This window comes from Gobio gobio, assembly GCF_949357685.1.
Source record: "Gobio gobio genome assembly, chromosome: 14".
Classification (NCBI taxonomy): domain Eukaryota; kingdom Metazoa; phylum Chordata; class Actinopteri; order Cypriniformes; family Gobionidae; genus Gobio; species Gobio gobio.
Window position 1 is genome coordinate 47,967,325 of NC_137107.1, and position 24,367 is coordinate 47,991,691.

General features: G+C 38.9%; 1 long non-coding RNA gene across 1 annotated transcript; it reads left to right on the top strand.

Annotated features, from left to right (window-relative positions):
* The first annotated feature begins 724 nt into the window (after positions 1 to 724).
* Positions 725 to 7,575, top strand: LOC307136857. The gene is made up of 5 exons (XR_013817845.1): positions 725 to 819; positions 1,271 to 1,390; positions 4,436 to 4,521; positions 4,715 to 5,525; positions 5,640 to 7,575. It is a non-coding gene; the product is annotated as an uncharacterized lncRNA (long non-coding RNA).
* The last annotated feature ends 16,792 nt before the right edge of the window (positions 7,576 to 24,367 follow it).

Consider the following 24,367-nt stretch of genomic DNA (forward strand, 5'->3'; position numbering starts at 1 on the left):
AATATATAATCTTTAATCAAAATAAGAAAAATGTACACATGCCACTAAATATAAAAATAAAAAAGGTAATTGCTACTTTTTTTTCTCAGAATTGCGAGATTTAAACTCACAATTGCGTGGTATAAAGTCAGAATTGTGAGATAAAATGTCGCAATTACCTTTTTACATTTTTTCTTACACAAACGCATCGATTCGCTTCAGTAGGCCTATATTAACACCCCAGAGCCGCATGGAGCAGTTATTTGATGGACAGATGCACTTTTTATGGACTAACAGAGCAACTATTAATCAAATTCTAATGCTTGGATTCGCCTGGATTTCTGTAATATAACTCAGATTTTATTCGTCTGAAAGAAGAATGTCATATACACCTACTTGAGGGTGAGTAAATCATGGGTTAATTTTCATTTTTGGGTGAACTATCCCTTTAAGTCCATTACTGACCAGATATTCCAGTTTTGTTTTTATTTTTCCCTTCTTTCATTTAATTTAATGATTTGAGAGCGAATGGAAGTGAATGAAGATGCATCCGTCAGATACAAACCTCATCATTTTACAATTTTCACAGCTTAAATATTGTTTCCTCCTAACTTTTCAAGATCGCCTAGAAAATATTGGCAGGCAGATAATATTGTTTGAATGAGCAACTTTCACTTTACCGCGACGCATTGCCTGTTTTCCGCCAGTGAAGGCGCTCGAGCAACCGAAGCAACAACACACATCCGAGTCTAGAAGAAGAAGAAGAGAAGTGAGCGAGGGAAGAACATAAACATGAGAAGAATGCAGCCGTTTCTGCTTTAAATCTGATGTTTTCACACTGTGAGTACATTCATTTATCATTTATTAGGAGAAATCTAAATCCAAACGACTAAACGAGTCGGTTCATTTAGTGAATCGCTCATAAATGAATCGAATGACGTTGTTCGTTACACTCGAGAAACGTGAACTCGTTTGTCACATTATAAATTTGTGAAGATTATGAGCTGTGTTTTCATTTTATGTAACGAACAATTGAAACCTGTTAAACAGAGTTTTTAATGAATGTAAATCAAAGTAAGAACAATATAAAAGTCAGCTGGAGGAGTTGAATTGTTTTTAACAATTGTTTGAGTAAAACACTTAAAGCTGGATAATTGAGAGTGATTGTGAGTGTGATGATCATCTGCTAAATGAGCAACAGCGACAACAATTCACACCTTCAGTCAGTGAAGCCGCTTCCACAGCCGTTCATGAGAGTTTAAATGCTGGGAATATTCCCATCTTCCCACAGGAGAAGAAGAAGCAAGCAGGAGGAATTACTCCAGGAGAAACTACAGACATACTATTGTAAAGATGGAGTTTGAGGAAGAACCCTGCAGAATAAAAGACGAAGAGACAGAGGAACAAATAGGTTGGTGTTTTCGTTCATTCTCTTATAGTGTCTCTATTATGTTATTTTAAAGGTTCCTAATTTTGTTTCGGAGTCTCCTTCAACAGGTTTACATGCATCAAATTTCAAAAACACGTTCATAATAATAATAAACTTTATTTCATATAGCGCCTTTAAAAGTTGCATCTCAAAGCGCTTCACAGAAACGTATAGATAAAATACATTGGAGAAAAAAAACACATAAGAAAACATACATTAGAGCAAATTTCAGTCACTTGTATGCTAGCCTAAAAAAAAAATAATTAAATTATAAGTTGAACTAAGTACACATTTATATTAATTAAATTACTTGAATATATACTGGACAAAATTCTAACCCATAATGTAATATAGCCTATTAACTAGGGCTGGACGATAAATCGGAAAGTAATCGAAACCTAAATTCAGAACCTCTAACCGACGTATTTTTCCCATGTCGGTTATTTCGGTTTTAGTCATGTGACTCCGCCCCGTCAGTCACATCAAGTGCAGTTTGCAGGCACATGGAAAGATGCAGGAGCAGTTATCTTTGTTTATAGATGCCCAGAATCACTATAGTAACTGCATGTTTTACACAGTTTATACAGGTCAGTTAATCGTCGTTCTTATAGCCTACGCGCTGTCACACACACGCTGCGCGCTCAAGCCCCGAAGCCAGATTACTTTCACTTTCGCCCTCATAAAGTTTGTCAAGTAAATACGTTTAAAGGCTTGACCATTTAAAGCGATTTGTGCACTATTCAAAAACAATAATACGGAAAACTTATCCAATCAGTGCTCAGCTTTTCTCTGTGACACAGAAAGCCGAGCCGTGTCGCGTCTCTGACAACGCATGCGCCTCTTTCACCTGCGTCCTCACAAAGCTTTGTCATTTGTATGTGTTTTAAGGCCTGCCAGTTTGAACATTAAAGCGATTTTCGACCATCAGATGTGTATTATATTGAACTAATGCCTGATATATTGTGACAAACGAACACTCCGACAGAAGCTTGCACATCACGTGAAGAAACGCAGTGTCAATGCTGTCTCGTGACTAAAGTAAAGTCACTAAAGTAGCTTAGAAACTCAACCGTTATAGGCATATATTTTAATACCTTTTGAAGTACAAACCACAGCTACATAATGAATAGAGACGGTATGAGTAATTCACACACACAAGCACTCTCTCATTAATGCATTCAAATAAATGTAATGTAGGCCTACAGTGTTAATTTATCTGATGTACAACAAGCAGAAATCTGCCCCATAGACAATAACTGCTGAAAGTGAACCGTTTCCTTCAAGTATTTTAAAATCACGTGAAATGATAAATGCACTTTCATTAGAAAAAAAAAATCCACCTTTAATAGTAGAAAATATTTACAGTAAAAACCTTATCAGGAACTTACTCAATAACTTATGAGGGCAAAAAATGGAAAGCAAAAAAAAAAAAAGGCAAAATAATCATTCAGTACCAGTATTCAGGGAACCAAGCAGATAGAACAACCATTGACTACCATAGTATTATTTTCCCTACTATGATAGTCAATAGTTGGTTTGCTTGGTTCCCAACATTCTTCAAAATATCTTCCTTTGTGTTCAGCAGAAGAAAGAAACTCATACATGTTTGGAACAACTTGAGGGTGAGTAAATTATGACAGAATTTTAATTTTTGAGAAAATTTCAGAGAAAATTATGAGACAGCCACATCGAAGCAAGTGCATTCTGGGAGTTGTTGTCTTTCATCCACATGAGACAAAAATACATTTTCGGTCTTTTCTCAGTCTAGAAGGCACCAAATTCAAAAATAATTTCACATTTCTACTACATAAATGACCCAATTTAATTACAAAGCTTAATGCTAAATCACTGAAGTTACCCTTTAAAGAAGATAATCTATGTTTACTGTATCTGTCCCTGTTAAATAAACAATAAATAAATAAAGAGAATAAAATAATGACAACAATAAGAAAAGAACAAATGTGCGTCTTGTCATGGCATTAGAGTTTACATACAGTTCTGTTGTGTCTAATATGAAAAGACCCAAGCTTTTGCCAGATAATCACCTCTACCATACTTTAAAACTCACCCCCCTTTTTGAGAATACACATGAAAATTCACTATCCAAACTTAAAGGGCTGTAATTCAAAAATGCTTTATGGAGAAGTGGCCCAATATTAAGCAGAAAAAACTATTATTATTGCCTCATTGTTATTATACACCAATCAGGCATAACATTAATATTGTGTTGGTCTTCCTTTTGCCACCAAAACCTGTCACCATGGTGTTAACAGCAGATTTTTCAGTTGTGAGGTGTGGCCTCCATGGATCGGACTTGTTTGTTCAGCACATCCCACAGATGCTCTATTGGATTGAGATCTGGGGAATTTGGAGGCCAAGTCAACACCTCAAACTCGTGCTCCTTAAATCATTCCTGAAGCATTTGTGCTTTGTGGCGGTGCATTATCTGCTGAAAGAGCCACAGCCACCAGGGAATACCGTTTCCATGAAAGGCTGTACATGGTCTGCAACAATGCTTAGGTAGGTGGTACGTGTCAAAGTAACATCCACATGGATGGAGGACCCAAGGTTTCCCAGCAGAACATTGCCCAAAGCATCACAGCCTCCGCCGGCTTGCTTTCTTCTCATAGCTCACCTGGTGCCATGTGTTCCCCAGGTAAGCCACGCACCCGGCCATCCACGTGATGTAGAAGAACACGTGATTCATCAGACCAGGCCACCTTCTTCCATTGCTCTGTGGTCCAGTTCTGATGCTCATGTGCCACTGTTGGTGCTTTCGGCGGTGGACGGGTCAGCATGGGCACCCTGACTGGTCAGCGGCTGTGCCGCCCCATACGCAACAAACTGAGATGCTCTGTGTATTCTGACACCTTTCTATCAGAACCAGCATTAACTTCTTGAGCAATTTGAGCTCCAGTAGCCTGCTGTTTGATCGGACCACACAGGCCAGCCTTAGCTCCATGTGACATTTGCACCTGAATAATGTTATATTAATAATAATAATAATATTTTCCCATCTTCCCACAGGATAAACTACAGACATACTATTGTAAAGATGGAGTTTGAGGAAGAACCCTGCAGAATAAAAGATGAAGAGACAGAGGAACAAACAGGTTGGTGTTTTCCTTAATTTGCTTTAATATTTGAAGGCTACATGATAATGTTTTAATGTATTAATTATTTATAAATGATAGCATTTAATAATGATCTGATTTCATTTATTTACCGGTATTGGTACTGGCTATCATATTTCATTTTGTTTCTAACTTATCCTACTTTAATTTAATTATGGGAATTTAATTTTAGATCCTATGGATGTGAAGTTTCCAAGACCTCCTTTCACAAATGAAGATGGAAACATCATTTCAGAGACTGAAGAGAAAACTGCTGGAAAAACTGAAGTCAAAGGATCTTTCACCTGCTCCGAGTGTGGAAAGAGTTTCACAGATAAATCAAACCTTAACAGACACATGAGGATTCACACTGGAGAGAAACCGTACACATGCACTGAGTGTGGAAAGAGTTTCACATATAAAGGCGCTCTCAGTGATCATCTGCGCCGTCACTCTGGAGTGAAGTCGTTCAGCTGTGATCAGTGTGAGAAAACATTTGTTTTTTCATCAAACTTAAGGGAACACCTTAAAGTTCATACTGGTCTGAAGCCTCATGTTTGTACTTTCTGTGGAAAGAGTTTCTCACTACTGAGGTATTTAAAAGATCATGAGAGTATTCATACTGGTGTGAGACCTTATCCGTGCTTTGACTGTGGGAAGAGCTACATTACATCGAGTGCCTTAAAAACACACCAGAGAACTCATACCGGAGAGAAACCGCACAAGTGCTCACACTGTGGGAGGTGTTTCGCTCGGTCAGATTACTTGAAAGTTCATGAGAGAGTTCACACTGGAGAGAAGCCGTACCAGTGCTCTTCATGTGGGAATAGTTTTGTCCATTTATCTAGTCTACAGACTCATAAGAAAAATCGTTGCCCAAAGTTTCCTAAATAAGCAAAAGTTCATGTTCAGATCCATCACTTTCATGTAAATAGTTTGATATTCTGATAAATCAAAAGATGGAATTTCTTGCAACATAGTCACATCATCTGAGAGATGAATTTGTTAAAATTACATAAAGGCATGATGAGGATTGTTGGAATTGGTGGGAGGTCAAAATGCTCCAATTTTAGATGCTTATTTTGTTTATGTTAATGAGTAATGGGGTGGGAGAAAAGGTCGATGCAACGCGATTCGTTTTATCTAACGATTCAGAATCGATTCTCAAAAATTCTGAATCGAATATGTGTTCAATTCAAACTGCCGGTTCACCAGTGCGCGCGCTGTCACTGGCCAAACAGAAAAACCCGTTGATAGACGAACGTTCGTATGCTGGTGAATTGACCGTTCGCAAAGACCCGCCCCCTTTAGTTACTGTTGCTATGTCCAACAAGCCATGGGCCTCTCACGCCACACACACGTTCTCACGTAGAGAAAATACATCGCGGAGCAAAGAGGACACTGACAAGTGACAACACGCCGACAGACAGGAGAGAATGAGTTACTTTTAAAATGAAACAAAGTCTCAACTTTAAAATGTTGTCTTTTTTTTAAGAAATGTAAACCACAAATACCGTTTTGTGGCTCTTTAATGTGTCGTGATCGCTGTAGCGCCTCAGTTAAAGCTGCTCGTGAACCGATCATCTCTTCCTTCTAGTTCATTGATAAGCATCAAATTAACATAAATTAAAGAAATGTTGTTTCAACCTTGGAAAGACGTCAGTAAACATTGTTTTTCCAATTTCAAGTCCACCGACGTTAATCTACTATATTAACTCTCCTGACTGCTTTGTCGGACAAACCGGCAGATTCGGCGATGTGATTGGTCAGATCGCCTGTCAATAAAACTCGCGGAGAAGGGTGAGATAAAATGGACAAACTACGACCTGCTCCATCAAATTTGAAATCGACTGTGTGGCAACTTTTTGGATTTTCTGAAGACACCGAAAAAGGTGTTGTTGATAAAAAGCCATACAAGTCTGTGGCACCAAATTCAAATATTTCGGCAAAGCGACTAATATGAAGAAACATTTTATGCGGTTACACTCAGAGCTGGAGAAACAGCAAAGATAAACGATGGTAGGCCTAGATGTTGAATATATAAGTTTGTATTTAATTTGTTTCTTCTGCATGAGCCTATGTTTTAAAGATTGTTTGTTGTTGTTGCTCTACCCAAAGTACAGCACTTTGGCGTAACTCTGTTGCTTTTAAATGTGCTATATAAATAAAATATAAAATTTGACTTGACAGTAAACTTTTTTTCTTTGAAGACATTTTTTTTGTTAAAATGTTCTAACGAAACTGAAAAATAGTCACACTTAGTTGTAAATTGATAACTGATTTTCTTAATGATTGTACTTTGCAATTGTATGGCTTACCATGTTTCATTCAGAGCTTGTTAATCCTGAATATAACTTTGTTAATAAAATAAAAGTATTGAAAGAAATCTTCATATTCATTTTTAATATGGCAATACTGTCAAACAGATACTCTAACTATAAACAAAAAGCATAGCAACTCCAATTTTGGTTAAAATGTAAAGTTCATGTATTTGCACAGCAGGATAAGTAATTACCAAAAAAGTAGGTTAAAGGAACACACCAACTTTTTGGGACTTTAGCTTATTTACTGTATCCCCCAGAGTTAGATAGTCCATACATACCATTCTCATCTCCGTGCGTGCCATAACTCTGTCTGACACACTCACTGCTAGCCTAGCTTAGCACAAAGACTGGAGGTAAACGGCTCCAGCTAACCTACTGCTCAATAAGAGACAAAATAACAGCAACATTTTCAGGCGCTGCATAATATCATTGCCCCGCTGCACCCATGGTACCATGATAAAATTGTTATACTCTTCTCAATAGAACTAGTGTGTTTGTCTGTAGCCTTGAACAAGTTCTCGGAAAGTTTTGTTTTCACTCAAGGTGGGACCGCGGCAGATAACACCAACTAAGGAGGTTGTTATGGTGTTTTTGTGTTACTGGCCATCAACCATTTAAATGAGAATATAAAAGAACGAGAGGTCTTTGGTTTTTGTCTTTTCTGACCGCACAACCTGTGCATTTAGGTCTGAATTTACCTTCTTGGTAAGAATAAAAGCTTTTAAAGACACTTCGCTTGTGTTTCTCAATTCCAGCTTCACCATGATAATTATTAAAGTTTATTTTTCCACAACAGGTTCTTCGATGGTCATCCTGGACTGTCATAGCAGACACGCCCCTTGAAACAGGGCATTCAGCCAGAGGGCAAACATCAGTATAGAAAAAAAAATGCCTTTTATTTCTAAATTATGACATTTTATGATGTAAAAATCATACTAACAATATAAGTACACCTCAGAATACATTATAAAATAAAATAAAAAAATCCATGCTATGGGACCTTTAAAATATGTCCCAGCCACCACTACTTTATGACAAGAGATAATGTTAAATAATAATAATATAAACATTTATTTGAAAATAATACTATATTGCCAAAAGTTTTGGGACACCTGCCTTTACATGCACATAAACTTTAATGACATCCGTAGTCGGCCCACCCTTTGCTGCTATAACAGCTTCAACTCTTCTGGGAAGGCTTTCCAAAAGGTTTAGGAGAGTGTTTATGGGAATTTTGATCATTCTTCTAGAAGCGTAATTGTGAGGTCAGGCACTGATGTTGGACGAGAAGGTCTGACTCTCAGTCTCTGCTCTAATTCATCCCAAAGGTGTTCTATCGGGTTGAGGTCAGGACTCTGTGCAGGCCAGTCAAGTTCCTCCTCACCAAACTCGCTCATCCATGTCTTTATGGACCGACGCTTTGTGCACTGGTGCGCAGTCATGCTGGAACAGGAAGGGGCTGTCCCCGAACTGTTCCCACAAATTTGGGAGCATGAAATTGTCCAAAATGTCTTGGTATGCTGAAGCATTAAGAGTTCCTTTCACTGGAACTAAGAGGCCAAGCCCAACCCCTGAATCCAAACTTTACACTTGGCACAATGCAGTCCGGCAAGTACCGTTCTCCTGGCAGCCCATTCTTTCACAAATGTGTGTAGAAGCGTCTGCATGTCTAGTGCTTGATTTTATACACCTGTGGCCATGGAAGTGATTGGAACACAGGAGTTCAATGATTTGGAGGGGTGTCCCAATATTTTTGGCAATAAAGTGTATGGCTGGCTCACCTCCGTTCCTCAACAGTTTTTTCTTATCCTTCCGCCACCCTGACTACTCACTCGCCACTAGTTCCTTTCCCAGCCAGGGATACGTGGGAGTACTCTGGGATCGGGCCACATTCAGAGCTTGGAGCCCTTCCCTGGATAGCACGTCCAATAACGCATAACCTTTACTCCATTTAATTATATGTAATTGTGAAATATACTTGTGAAATATACATAAAATGTATGTTCATTTTTATTTCTCGCATTTATAGAATGTGCAGAGTGATTTCAATCCAATAAAGTCTTCAGTATGTTTTAACTCTTATTTTTATTTAATCTGTAGTGACCATGCAATGCTTGAGTGATGACACTGACATGAGCATTTTCACATTGTTTCTTTACTGCTCAGTTCATCTTGTATACAGGTAACACTCAGTGTTTACTACACATGTGCAATACAGAGGATCAATACTAGGTGCCGTAAGAACAAATCATGCAACAATTAAAAATATAATACTCAACAATTTTTCCTTCCCCAAAGGTTCCCCATGTCAAACAATCAAACTTCACTTATATTACTCTATTAAAGGTAATTCTATCTTTTGCTTAATCTGAATATCAAATTATTTAATTCAATTCAATTCAAATGTATTTGTATAGCGCTTTTCACGATATAAAGCAGCTTCACAGAAAATGCGTCTACATTACAATTGAAATTGATTTGTACATGTTATGCACTTCAAAATTGCACATATACAAGCACACAGATTAGCTAACTATCTATTATTAATCAATAGCTATGGCATAGAAATAAGAATACATGTTGTTAATGAATAGGTATAGGCTATAGATGAGCATGGGAGCGTGTTGATGCAGATCTGCGTCATCTGAAGTCCTCGCAGGAGTTGAGTCGTCTCTTCACAGGTGATGGTCATCTGAAGTCTTTACGAGAAGCTGGATCCAGACTGGAGCTGACGGACTCTCTAGTTACCTCGGGATGGGCGTCCCGAGATAAAAAAGAACAGAAAAATAATTAGCGTAGCTGCTGTTCAAGGCATTAAGCAAAGACAATCATGTGCATTGATATAACTATAGAGTACAAGGTTAGGAGAAGCATCATGTGTATGCCTGGCTAAAGAGATGTGTCTTTAATCTAGATTTAAACTGGAGGAGTGAGTCTGAGCCCCGAACATTATAAGGAAGGCCATTCCATAGTTTAGGTGCCAAATATGAAAACGTTCTCCCTCCTTTTCACGAGTTCACACTTACATCAAATTAAATAGAGTAAAGATTATGCGTATTTGGCGTGCTGTCCGGGGGAGGGCTCCGGGCTCGGAATTTTGCCCGAACCTAGAGTATCCCCCCCATGATGGAAATAGTCTAGGACTAGATTGCATGTATTTTATGATTGTGCTGATGTCTTATTGGAGTTTAATTAAGAAAGTGAGGAGAAGGGGTGGTGGGGGGAAGCTAAGAAACTGTCAACGATAGGAAGGTAAATCGGCTGTCTATATACACCTCCTATCGTTGATTGACTGATTAGTTTTAATGTGCTCCTCTCGTGTTCAATTAGGTTTAATTATCTGAACGTGCTTCTCCCGAAATTTGTTTATAAAACATCAATAGTTGACTTAGATATCCTCGGTATTACCAGAAGCCCTGAGTTTAGTGATCTTAAAGAACGTGATGGGTTATAAGGCGATAGAAGATCAGTTAAATACACAGGAGCTAAACCATTTAGGGCCTTATAGGTCAGTAGCAATACTTTATAATTGATACGAAACTTAACAGGTAACCAGTGGAGAGATGTTAGAATTGGTGGAACAGGAAGTGGCTGTCCCCAAACTGTTCCCACAAATTTGGGAGCATGAAATTGTCCCAAATGTTTTGGTATTCTGAAGCATTAAGAGTTCCTTTCACTGGAACTAAGGGGTCAAGCCCAACACCTGAATAACAACCCCACACCATAATCCCCCCCTACACCAAACGTCACACTTAGCACTATGCAGTTAGGCAAGTCCCATTCTCCTGGCAACCGCCAAACCCAGACTCATCCATGGGATTGCCAGACAGAGAAGCGTGATTGGTCACTCCAGAGAACACGTCTTCACTGCTCTAGAGTCCAGTGGCGGCGAGCTTTACCCCACTGCATCCCACACTTATTGCACAAGTGGCATCCTATCACGGTACCACACTTGATTTCAATAAAGTCTTCAGTATATTTTAACTTTTATTTTTATTTTTAATCTGTAGTGACCATGCAATGCTTGAGTGATGACACTGACATGAGCATTTTCACATTGTTTCTTTACTGCTCAGTTCATCTTATATACTGGTAACACTCAGTGTTTACTACACATGTGCAATACAGAGGATCAATACTGTGTGTCTTAAGAATACAATACTCAACAATTTATCCTTCCCCAAAGGTTCCCCTTTTCAAACAACCAAACTTCACTTAAATGACTCTATTAAAGGTAATTCTATATTTTGCTTAATCTGAATATCAAATTATTTACAAATCATGGATCTGAAGTTTGCTCACTTAGACACTTTTGGGCAATGCTTTTTCTCATGAGTCCGTAGACTAGAGGAGCAGATGAAACTCTTCCCACAGTGTGAGCACTTGTACGGTTTCTCTCCAGTGTGAATTCTCTGGTGTTTTTTTAAGTCGCCTGATGTAATGAAGGTCTTCTCACAGTCAAAGCACATATAAGGTCTCACACCAGTATGAATACGCTCATGCACTTTTAAATGCTCCAGGAGTGAAAAACACTTTCCACAAAAAGAACAAACGTGAGGCTTCACAGCAGCATGAATTTTAAGGTGTTGTCTTAAGTTTGATGCCACAACAAATGTTTTGTCACACTGATTACAGCTGAATGATCTCGCTCCAGAGTGACGGCGCAGATGATCATCGAGAGAGCTTTTCAGAGTGAAACTCTTTCCACACTGAGAGCATGTGAACGGTTTCTCTCCAGTGTGAATCCTCATGTGTCTGTTAAGGTGTGATTTATATATGAAACTCTTTCCACACTGAGAGCATGTTAAAGATCCTTTGACTCCAGATATTCCAGCTTGTTTTTGTGTGAAATTCTCTTCAATCTTTGAATCGACAGCATCTCCATCTTCATTTTTGAGATGAGGGTTTTTAAACTGATGCTGTTTATCTTCCTTCACTTCCATCAGATCTAAAATGAATATATTAAATTCCCATAATTCAATACATGAGGAACAAAAATAGATACTGTTTAAAATCTAAAAAAAGTTTTAGATGTATTGTTATATGTCAGTTTTCATCTTAATGTTCCTCATCAGTAATTGAAGATAATAAGGAAAACACCAACCTATTTGTTCCTCTGTCTCTTCATCTTTTATTCTGCAGGGTTCTTCCTCAAACTCCATCTTTACAATAGTATGTCTGTAGTTTCTCCTGGAGTAATTCCTCCTGCTTGCTTCTTCTTCTCCTGTGGAAAGATGGGAATATTCCCTGCTTTTAAACTCTCATGAACGGCTGTGGGAGCGGCTTCACTGACTGAAGGTGTGAATTGTGGTCGCTGTTGCTCATTTAGCAGATGATCATCACACTTACAATCACTCTCAATTATCCAGGTGCAAATGTTTTGCTCTAATAGTCATTTAGAAACAATTCCCTTTGGGCTGTCCCACTAAGTCCAGGGATGCGTTCAGCCCCAACAAAACGTTGCAAAACTTTTTTTTTTTTAAACGGAATCGGTGCTGTGTTGAACACCCTGTGCTGATGACGCAAGAGTTGCAACTATGGCAGCTGAGAAGGCCATTCTTTGTGTTCTTTTTGAGGAATTTTTGGAGCCTGATGAAATCGATATAAACACGTGTTTAATACTGCAAAATACATGCAATCACTGCCATTGCTGTCCAGAATAAAAGACAACATCCCAATCCCATTTAATGAACCTTTTTTATCTTCTGGTAATCAATTCTAATTTTATTTTATTTCTTACTTTTTTAATAGCTTGTATTTTCTTTCTCATTTTTATGTAAAGCACTTAATTACCATATATGACATTTGCCTTGCAATGAAGCTAAAAATATTAATAAATACATCATCATGTTGATATATATACTGTATAATTTTTTTTTACGACAATCATGTCTTCTAATATCTTCAATTGTTGCGTATACATACTGAGCTGCAGCGGACACATTTGTACAACTTTACTTGGACCCATTGTGAGAGCTGTCTCTTTAATACCGCGTGTTTTATATACATGTGCTGCTGATTGGGCTGACATTTTTGACACACCCACCAAACGAAAACGCATCTCAAACCCATTGCACACCATTTCCAGGAAACATGACGTTCAACCGAAATCCATAGCAAAACGTTGCACACCGGTTTGAGCTTTGAACGTGCCCCTGGTGTCTCTACAGAAGAAAATCAATGCCCTGTTTCGTAACAGAGAGTCATATTCTGATTTGAAACCCCATAACATAATAATAAAGTCTATTCCTGAGTGCCAGGAGGATATAGAAACTTGTGCTATCTGTTCTGAGCCACACAAAAACCACACAAATTCTGCTTAAAGTCTGATAAAGACAATAAAATAATAGTAATTTGGAAGCTTAATGGGTGACATTCATCTAAAGCCCATGATGAACAAAATGTCCAAAAATCATAAACTAATGCATTAGAGCCTTGGGTGCTTAACCTTTCTTCATAAATGCAATACATATTTTGATTTATAGATTTTAATCCACGATAAAACAGCAAAAATAAATCTTTAATAAATAAATAGTGTCTGATTACTTGTGGCAGTTGTTTTCACAAGTTCACACTTACAAAAGATCGAATAGAGTAAAAGAATATAAGCGTATTTATCGTGCTGCCCAAGGGGATCGAGGGCACAGATCTCAGTATTTAGCCCAAACTCAGAGTTCAGCCCCGTATCGCCGGCCGAGAGTGAGGAACGGGGTGGCGGAGGGATGCAGAAAACTGTTGCGGTAACTAGGCGAGTCGGCTCTCGGCTGTGTGTATACCGCACTGAATAGATAGTGCTTCTCCTGAACTTTGTTTATAAAACATGATTTTTGCTTGAATTCTGCGATCTCTCAAGATGCAGGCATGTAATTGGCTGACAATTAGCTGAACTTGTAGGCTTAATTTTTTAAATCTTTATTTGAACATGGCAGCATGACACCTCGTTCTACAATATTTCTATTATTAAATCACTGACAGAGACTCCTCCCCATCAGCCAATCACTGTGGGCATAGTTAGTAAGCCTGATGACATCATCCATAGCAACGAGGTCGACCCCGCCCTCACTCTTAGCTTACAGTTTTTCTCAATTGCTAAAACACTAAACCCTATTGTCTGAACCAAATGCTCAGTTGCCTGGACCCACTGATTGTATCAATCACTCTTTTGGCAAAACCATAAGCACTTTTCACCTATTTAGACACAATTTGCCAACACATTTTCACCCGCATAATTTTCATTTTTATCATTTTTATTGTGATGCATAATGGTGAGCACAGGTGACAAAATTCAAACACAATTAAAGCACAGATGTCACCACTTGAACACAACAACTCAAAATTGACCACACTTGTGGCTAATGATGTGAGGGAAAATATACAGTAAGCCAGTTCAGAGAGCACTGGTTTGTGAGGCCCTACAATGGATAGAAATCTGAGAGGAAGAGTTTGTGTGAGAGGAGGTCAAGGTGGTAGATGAAATCAGAGCTACTGTAATTGACCATGTTCTTGTCATGGTATGAGCATGAGGGAGGCTGGACAAAGGGTACAACCAAACATCAGTGGATTCACTGTGTCCACCATAATCCGAAGATTTAGAGAAGAGAACAGGTAATTACCTTTTTTTGACATTATAGTACAGTATGTAAATGTTGACAGCAATTACTATATGACATACTATATACTGTACCACAGTATACTGTAAGTAAATATATGTTTCAGTACATCACTGTACCAATATACTGTAGTATTGTAATGGAGGGTTGGTCTAACTGTTCGTAGGCCAAGTATTCCATGTATATTTTTGTACTTTATTTTTACATGGGCTTACTGTACCCAAGTGGCAAACGCATAAGATTTCTGTTTTGTCTTTTTGTACAAGTGCTAAGTGCACAGGTTTTTTATATACATTTAAACATGTATATTACATTTATAAACATAAACATTTATTCTCCAGCTTCATGTCCTGAGCATTGTGTTTTCTATTTTTCTAGGTAGTGTTTAGTGACTGTTCAGTAGTGTTTTTAATTTTGATTGACTCTTGAACTTGAACTTGAACGTTTTTCAAGAACTTGAAACTTGAACTTGGGTTTTCTTGAACTTGAAAGTTTGGTTTTGCAAGAAGAGTCTGAGGTTTTGTGAATGTAGCTTGAAAATTGGGTTTTGTGTTCACAGTTAAGAGAAAAGAAGAGCAGCTTTCAAGAAATGTGTCTTAGCAATCGAGAACAACTGTAAGACTTCTCATTATTCCTTAGTAAAAGTTGGTCTCAGCAGCTTTGGGAATATGTTTTAAGAACTTTTACTGCCACTTAGAAGAACTCTTAGTGCTCAGATAAAATGTTTTGTGAATACAGCCCCTGATTTGCAAACGACTTTGTCTCTAATTTGCACACATTCACACGTTTAATCGATGTCTGGTTACAGCGATCAACCCTCATCAATATTCTTTCAGCTTCTCTCTGAACTGCTGTGGGAATTGAAGAATTGTAGTTTAACAGTTCTGGAAGAAGAGTATATTTAATTGACTCTTGGCCTGGCAAGACACGTTCCATTAATTTAATCAGACATTTTGAGGAGCTGTGGCCCAAAACAAAAAAGGGGCACTATATATACTTTATAGGAGTTAAAGTGTGACAAACTGTGTGCTAAATATGCTATATCAGGGGTTTTCAAACTGGGGTCCGGGGACCCCCAGGGGTCCCCCAAAAGGTTCTAAGGGATCCCCAGAAAATTTCAGAGACTAAAAAGACAAAGCAAAAATGGATAAAGTCTACCGAACATTCTAACTGTTTCATTTCTAAATATTCTTCTTCTAAATGTTTCTCTCCTTTCTTGCTGTATACATTCCAGAATGGCTTTGTTTCTTTAGTTTGTTTTTCTCACTATAGTCCCCTTTATCTAATTTAATTTTTTTTTAAATTTTTTTTTTAAGGTTTATAAGTTGGGGAAGAATATGATGTATTTATAATGTCACCCTTACTATTTATTGAACAGTTTAAATGTTTTTTGTACATAAAAATAGATGGATTTTAGGAAGGGGGTCCCTCATAAAGGTTCATTATATTTGGGGGTCCTTGGCATCATAAAGTTTTAAAACCCCTGTGCTATATGATGATTTACCCGCTGGTTAGCTGGAGCCATATTTGCAATGTTGAACTGACTTAAGCCTCCCCTTTTGAGTCCATTAGTCTTTTTTTTTTTGTGAAGTCATTGTTTTTAGGCTACAAAGTGTGCTGATAACAGAAATTTTGGTGTTATTTATATTAGATCAGGTACAATCATTTGATTAGACGATTAATTATCTTCCAAGAATGTGGATATTTTGCACAAGTTGTCAGCTCTATTAGAAGACCAGGAGCAAAACATTACAGAAATACAAAAACAAGGTACCAGATTACTAAATCTGCGGATCTACCACTGTCTGTAATGTGGATTGTAGTTTATAATCTACCCGTTAAGGATGACATTCTGGAACTGTCTCCACAAAGAGTGCCACTGCTACAGACTGTGAGCGATGCTGCAGAGCGAGCGGGAAAACACGGAGCAGATTAACGGATCTTTAGCGGAACAGAGATTTTTTATGGGAATCCTCTGGAGGTGAGGGAGGGGACAAGAAGGGCACCTCAGCCGATGTTATTAGAACACTTGGCTTCTGGGAGTCGTCTTATTGGGCCTGGATTTATTTTCCAAGAGGACAATGACCTGAAACATTCTTCCAAATATTGCTGGAACTACCTGCAACTAAAGGAATCTCCTGGAACAATTGAAAATTATGGACTGGCCCCCTCAAAGTCCAGACCTCAACCCCATCGAGCACATTTGGGTAAGTTGGAAAATAAACTGTACTGATCTATTGTGCATTCAAAGGAAAGCCTTTGGCTCCAGTTGCAGAAGGCATGGGATAACATTAGTGTTGACGTTCTCAGAGGAAATATATTGACACTATGCCGGAGAGATGTGCTGCTGTAATCGCTGCAGAAGCCGGACACACCAAATATTAAAGTTACAATAAAAGTGGATAAAAACAGTATGACTCACTTCATCTGATATTTGATGGCCAGAGCAACCGTCTGTGCATCTCATGAACATTATGAAATGAAATCATGTTTTGAAGAAAAGAACAAAAGTGAGGCTTCACACCAGCATGAACTTTAAGGTGTTTTCTTAAGTCTGATTCCACAGAAAATGTTTTCTCACACTGATGCGGTGAAGGCCGCATGCGCGTTCAGTGTTTCAGCTGGGCAATGGATTTTAATTATAATATTCTTTATCTGACTCCATTTATCATATTTGTCGAATTTAGGATAGAATGCCAACTGGTTGTTTGGTCATTTATATTTAATAGTTAAATATACATTTAATCATTCCGTTTTAACCTTTGGTTGCAGCTCTGTTCTGGAGATAGTTAATAATTACAGAGTAATTCAGAAAGGATCAAAATGTAACAATCTTATTAACAGTCAGGTAAATGTATAATGCCAATTACATAATCAATTCAAAGATAATTCATACATAACATAAAATATTCCGAAATAGCTTAAAGAGTGAAAGATTTCCTGACTTTTTGAATATTTCGTAACACAGAGCGTTTTCTGTGTTACGGGCCAACCTTGTTAATAAATATTGCGCCCTGAACTCATTACTACATCGCCTTAAATAACTCAGACCAGACTGTTTCAAATGGAAATGCATGAAAACAAAGGGAATTTAAATTGAATCAACTCCCATTTGCCTAGATTCCAAGGAAACCAAATGGCTCCAACAGCCACACCCACCATCATAAGTAAATACCTCTAAGCTCTAAAAACTCTTAATAACTTCTTGTATACTTCTGTGATTATGAGATTTTTGTACCATTCGCACTGAGACATTTCAAACGATACCAAACACATATAATATTGTATGATGAGAATTGACATTGAAATATACCCAAAATCAATTGGACTTAGTAATCTCCCAGGAAAGGGGATCAGGAGTTTGGGGGAAATTTGGGACAAGGTAAATACATGCAAATTAAGCCATTCTCAGTTGATTCACTCGGTGGGACGTCGGCTGCGAAGTAAACTGTCCTCTCAGTGAGTTATTGTCTTTCGCCAGACAATATGGAGTTATGCAAGTTTTCACAGCCTTTCACCACACTCAGAGCAGGTTAAAGATCCTTTGACTTCAGATTTTCCAGCTTGTTTCTGTGTGAAACAGAAAGTCTTTGAATCGATTGCATCTTCATTTTTTAGATTATGTTTTTGAAACTGATGCTGTTTGTCTTCATTCACTTCCATCAGGTCTAAAATGAACATATTAAATTCCCATAATTCAATACATGAGGAACAAATATATATACTGTTTAAAATCTCAATTTTGCACAAATCTAGTTTAATACTAGTGTCTAGTTTGTAGCGTCTTAGGGTTACATATTATTAAATTAAATTTAGCTCAATAGGGAATTATGGGTATTAATATTTAGGGATTTATGATTAATCATAACGGGTTATAATCTAATCATAAATCTCCAAAATCACCCAAAAAGAGGAATACCTAACCTAGGTATTTATGCAATATAATATATATATATATATATGGTTAACAACAATTTATTGCAATTAACTACAGATATATCTATATTAAATAATCACAGAATAACCTCTAGGGAGTTGATTCAAAATTCCTCTCCATTACGTTTAACGAACGAGCAGTAATCCTTTATCCACTCACAAGGTCTATTCTTCCTACCCAATTTTCGGGAAGTTTATCCCTCTGGCCACAAAGGACAAACTTTCAGAGCTATGGTATTAATTAAAGCATTCAATGATGCTTATAAGAGCTCGTAGCTTAGATCTGACATTGAAGGGACTCGTGTTTTGTGAGCAACAACAATGACAATCAAAACGTGGATACCATGGTTTTAATAAAGATTAATACAACGATTACATATGACTAAATAAAGGATACATTTATATACAGAATAATGGAAAGTAAAGAAGGAGGATGAGAAGGAAAAGGAAGAAGGGTATGATCGTGTCCGATCCGACACCTTCCCGAATATAACCACTAGAGCCAGCAAGAACCATATCACCTTAAAGGGTAACTAAACCCTAAACCAACTTTTTTTAGTTAATGATCTGTAATACTGGGGCTTTATTAATGCTGTTCATTGATTCGAATAAATGTTTTGACATTTGAGTATAAAGTGTTTTAATTCTATAAAATATGGTGTAAAACCGCCAAAGTGCTGCCCTCTTAAGGTTGAACGGTGGCTACTGCAGTTGAATTTTCCTAATGGACGTTGTGGTACATTGTGACGTAGGATGGCACCTCCAACGGCTCACTATCCGCGCCCCTGGCACGAGCTCACCACGCCCTCAGAAATGTTTCCCACAATCACATGATGAGAACGGCTTCACTCCAGTATGAACTGTCATGTAACATGAAGTAGACACATTATGAATGAAACTGACATGACACTTGCTTTAACATTGTATTGAAGAAAATGCGGTTAAATAATGCAGTTGTCAGTACACGTCAGGCTTTTCTTGCGATATTATTACCGCCCGTCATGTGTACAGATAAGTTTCATACATGAGACACGCTTTCAAACCCTGACACGCAAGTGGTTGCCGCGGACGCGGTGACGAATAACAATACTGTAACGTGCTGTTAACGCAGTTTGAGCCAGCGGCTCGCATTGATAAGGCTCTGGGTCTGTGTCTGACTCTACAGACAATTCACCCTCCTCCAATTCAGGTGAAGGTAGGAGAATGAACGCTCTGTTGCAAAGCTGGCCTCACTCCAGTCATTCTCCATCTTTGCGACTCGAGAGTCTGAGAGCTGTCAATCAATCCGTCACTGCGGGTCTCAGGTGCACGCCCTCCGCTCAGCCCCGCCCTCGGTTCGTCCCCTCTGTCTCCGCTGGGCTCTGCCCACTTTTCCAGCATTTTTCAAAATTTGCCAGTGGGTGGAGTTAAGCTCTGAGCAGGGGTTTAGTTACCCTTTAAACAGGGGTACAATCTTAAAACGCATCTAAATTTCGATAGAATTGATACTTGCATGGTTTCTTTGTGTTGTGTAAAGCAAGATGCGTGCGTTGGCGTTTCTCAGAGTTTTCGTGTGCTGAAGCGATCTCTCCGTTTGGTCCTTCCGGAGCTTAGTCGGTCCGTGGGAGATTTAAAGGTGTTTAGAAGGGAGTGTCTTGGAAGGGAAAGTTCATCTCGTCTGCCCTGAGAAGGTTCCTCGTGCACAGTGATGCACGTGCTCTGACAGAGCGCGCCGCCGGCCGTGTCGCGGAGCGCGTCGATCTTCAAAGGAAACAACCAGTTTGGCTGGGCCGCGCTGGCTCACGGCCGAAGCCCGCGAGCCGTGCTGATGTGATGGTAGGAAAATTAAATTTGTCTCGTCTGAGTCCTTGCAAGTTGACTGAGCAAAGATGTGCTTGTGTTTCTGTCCTTTAAAGTCCATTAACCTACGCCCATCTTCCCTGATATGACCAATCGTTGGTGTGAATTTCAGGCGGGAGAGAGTTTCTTTGTTCAGACTTTATTACTCAATGGAATGTTCTTGCTGGAAGCCAGAATTGGTTTATTTTCACTCCAAAAGGACTAAACGTACTAGCGGTACATCTCATAATCATATACTTTGCACCATTGACTAAGACAAAGAAAGAGGAGACTTTAGACATCAAACATGACTTGGCTTAAATGCATAAAAGCAGGGTATATTCTATACAGAGCCACTTTGAGCATTTAAGATGGCTCTTACATCACGCAAACATGAGAAATATAGGGAACATGCATATACTTAAGAAATCATCATATAGGTAATGTAGTGATTATTACTCAATTCACAGATGAGGTCAGTGATTTTTAGATCACGTGTCACTTAAGGTGTGGTTATGAGTGTATCAGATGACCCCTCCCCCTTTTTGATACGGGGCACCAGCTAAGAATACTATCTTAACAATATAAGAACACTCTCAAAGGAGCTGTTCAATAATTCAGAATTAATGTAAATTAGAGGGAGTTGGTCAGCTGATTTATCTGAAGGATTTGTGAGTCTGGATAACTAGTAGAGTCTTTGATCATCAACACAATGAAGACACAGTGTAATAAAATGAATGAAATTTATTAACAATAGATATGCAAGAGTAAATACTTCAATGATTAATAATGCTAGTAATGAATATGCACTTCTAAAGCATAGTAAACTAATAACCAAAAATAAAAGTAATGAATGAAACAATAAAACCGATAAATTATGTGAACACAGAATGGATAAATGCAATGCTGTTGAACAGAATGTAGTAATGGAAGAGAATTGTATGGGAATGCTTCTTATGGAAACCACCTATTGGTTCTAGCAAATGGTGATAAATAAATGCTTATTTATCATTAAACAAATAATAAACCTATTATTTGTAACAAGCTGACCTCCGGTAACTGTTATCTAAGCAGGTTAGAAAACATATGCTGCATGTATAAACTAATGCCAAGGTCTCTAGACAGAGGTTTGGTAAGTTTATATTTACGTTCCACAGTCGGGTGATCGGTCCGGCAGTAGAGACGTTTTCCTCTGGTTATGCGGGTAGCGTGCAGTGGGGAGGCGCAGAGCTGCGATCCAGTAGTCGTTGCCACACTGGGCTGAAGGATGCAGAACTTTGGTTGAGCCGAGAGGGTCCTTAGGAAATGGACCAGGCAGCTGGGTCAGTCGAATCTTCACAGGGTCCGTTGCAGGCTGGCTGCGTCACTGAGGAGCCGTGTGGGACAGGCAATGTCTGCCGATGCAGAGGTCCTTGGTAGACCGGGCTGTGCTGCTGGTGTCGTCGAAAGGGTCAGATAAGATCTCTTAGTGAGAGAACCCTTCTTGCAGCTAGAGTGCAGCCGAAAGCAATATAAAAGGTTTTGCTCGCAAAAGCTTAACCTCAACAGTCTTGTAGTCTCTTTCCTCGTCAGGTCAGAAACTCAGGACGTGATGTGTCTGTTAGTGTCTCCTTCCCCGTCGGGTTAGAAACGCAGAACAAGGGTGTGTCTACCCGGGGGACATATTTATCCCTTTCCGATGAGGAGGAGATTGAAATCCGGCGCCTTTCCGATCCTGGAGTGTGATTGGCTACTGATGTCCGAAGTAGCCCCAATGTTTCCCACCCTAGTGTGGAACTCATTTGCATAGCATAAAATGGCATGTCAAGACAATGTCTTTAATGTTTTACCCATGCATTATTTATTTACCAAACCTCTTTTAAAATATAAAAGGCATCAAATGGAACAGATAGAGACCAAATATGATAAGAAACGGTTAAGTCATCGTCCACACATTTTTTTGTCTGTTAATGGATCTGTCCCTTGGACTGTTGTGTTTACAGTCTATCACCATTAAAGGGTAACTAAACCCTAAGCCAACTTTTTTTAGTTAATGATCTGTAATACTGGGGCTTTATTAATGCTGTTCATTGATTCGAGTAAATGTTTTGACATTTGAGTATAAAGTGTTTTAATTCTATAAAATATGGTGTAAAACCGCCAAAGTGCTGCCCTCTTAAGGTTGAACGGTGGCTACTGCAGTTGAATTTTCCTAATGGCGTTGTGGTACATCGTGACGTAGGATGGTACCTCCAACGGCTCACTATCCGCGCCCCTGGCACGAGCTCAACACGCCCTCAGAAATGTTTCCCACAATCACATGATGAGAACGGCTTCACTCCAGTATGAACTGTCATGTAACATGAAGTAAAGAAAATACGGTTAAATAATGCAGTTGTCAGTACACGTCAGGCTTTTCTTGCGATATTATTGCCGCTCGTCATGTGTACAGATAAGTTTCATACATGAGACGCGCTTTCAAACCCTGACATAGTATGTCATTCTTCTAGAAGCGCATTTGTGAGGTCAGGCACTGATGTTGGACGAGAAGGTCTGGCTCTCAGTCTCCGCTCTAATTCATAATTCAAAATGCTGGAACAGGAAGTGGCTGTCCCCGAACTGTTCCCACAAATTTGGGAGCATGAAATTGTCCCAAATGTTTGTGTATGCTGAAGCATAAAGAGTTCCTTTCACTGGAACTAAGGGGCCAAGCCCAACACCTGAAAAACAACCCCACACCATAATCCCGCCCTACACCAAACTTTACACTTGGCACTATGCAGTTAGGCAAGTCCCATTCTCCTGGCAACCGCCAAACCCAGACTCGTCCATGGGATTGCCAGACAGAGAAGCGTGATTGGTCACTCCAGAGAACACGTCTCCACTGCTCTAGAGTCCAGTGGTGGCGAGCTTTACCCCACTGCATCCCACACTTATTGCACAAGTGGCATCCTATCACGGTACCACACTTGATTTCAATAAAGTCTTCAGTATATTTTAACTTTTATTTTTAATCTGTAGTGACCATGCAATGCTTGAGTGATGACACTGACATGAGCATTTTCACATTGTTTCTTTACTGCTCAGTTCATCTTATATACTGGTAACACTCAGTGTTTACTACACATGTGCAATACAGAGGATCAATACTGTGTGTCTTAAGAATACAATACTCAACAATTTATCCTTCCCCAAAGGTTCCCCTTGTCAAACAACCAAACTTCACTTAAATGACTCTATTAAAGGTAATTCTATCTTTTGCTTAATCTGAATTTCAAATTATTTACAAATCATGGATCTGAACTTTGCTCACTTAGACACTTTTGGGCAATGCTTTTTCTCATGAGTCCGTAGACTAGAGGAGCAGATGAAACTCTTCCCACAGTGTGAGCACTTGTACGGTTTCTCTCCAGTGTGAATTCTCTGGTGTTTTTTTAAGTCGCCTGATGTAATGAAGGTCTTCTCACAGTCAAAGCACATATAAGGTCTCACACCAGTATGGATACGCTCATGCACTTTTAAATGTTTCAGTTGTGAAAAACTCTTTCCACAAAAAGAACAAACGTGAGGCTTCACTGCAGCATGGATTGTAAGGTGTTGTCTTAAGTTTGATGCCACAACAAATGTTTTCTCACACTGATCACAGCTGAATGATCTCGCTCCAGAGTGACGGCGCAGATGATCATCGAGAGAGCTTTTCTGAGTGAAACTCTTTCCACACTGAGAGCATGTGAACGGTTTCTCTCCAGTGTGAATTCTCTGGTGTTTTTTTAAGTCGCCTGATGAACTGAAGGTCTTCTCACAGTCAAAGCACATATAAGGTCTCACACCAGTATGAATACTCTCATGCAGTTTTAAAGAGTTCCATTGAGTAAAACTCTTTTCACAAAAAGAACAAAAGTGAGGTTTCACAGCAGCATGAATTGCAAGGTGTTTTCTTAAGTCTGATGCCACAACAAATGTTTTCTCACACTGATCACAGCTGAATGATCTCACTCCAGAGTGACGGCGCAGATGATCATCGAGAGAGCTTTTCTGAGTGAAACTCTCTCCACACTGAGAGCATGTGAACGGTTTTTCTCCAGTGTGAATCCTCATGTGTCTGTTAAGGTGTGATTTATATATGAAACTCTTTCCACACTGAGAGCATGTTAAAGATCCTTTGACTCCAGATCTTCC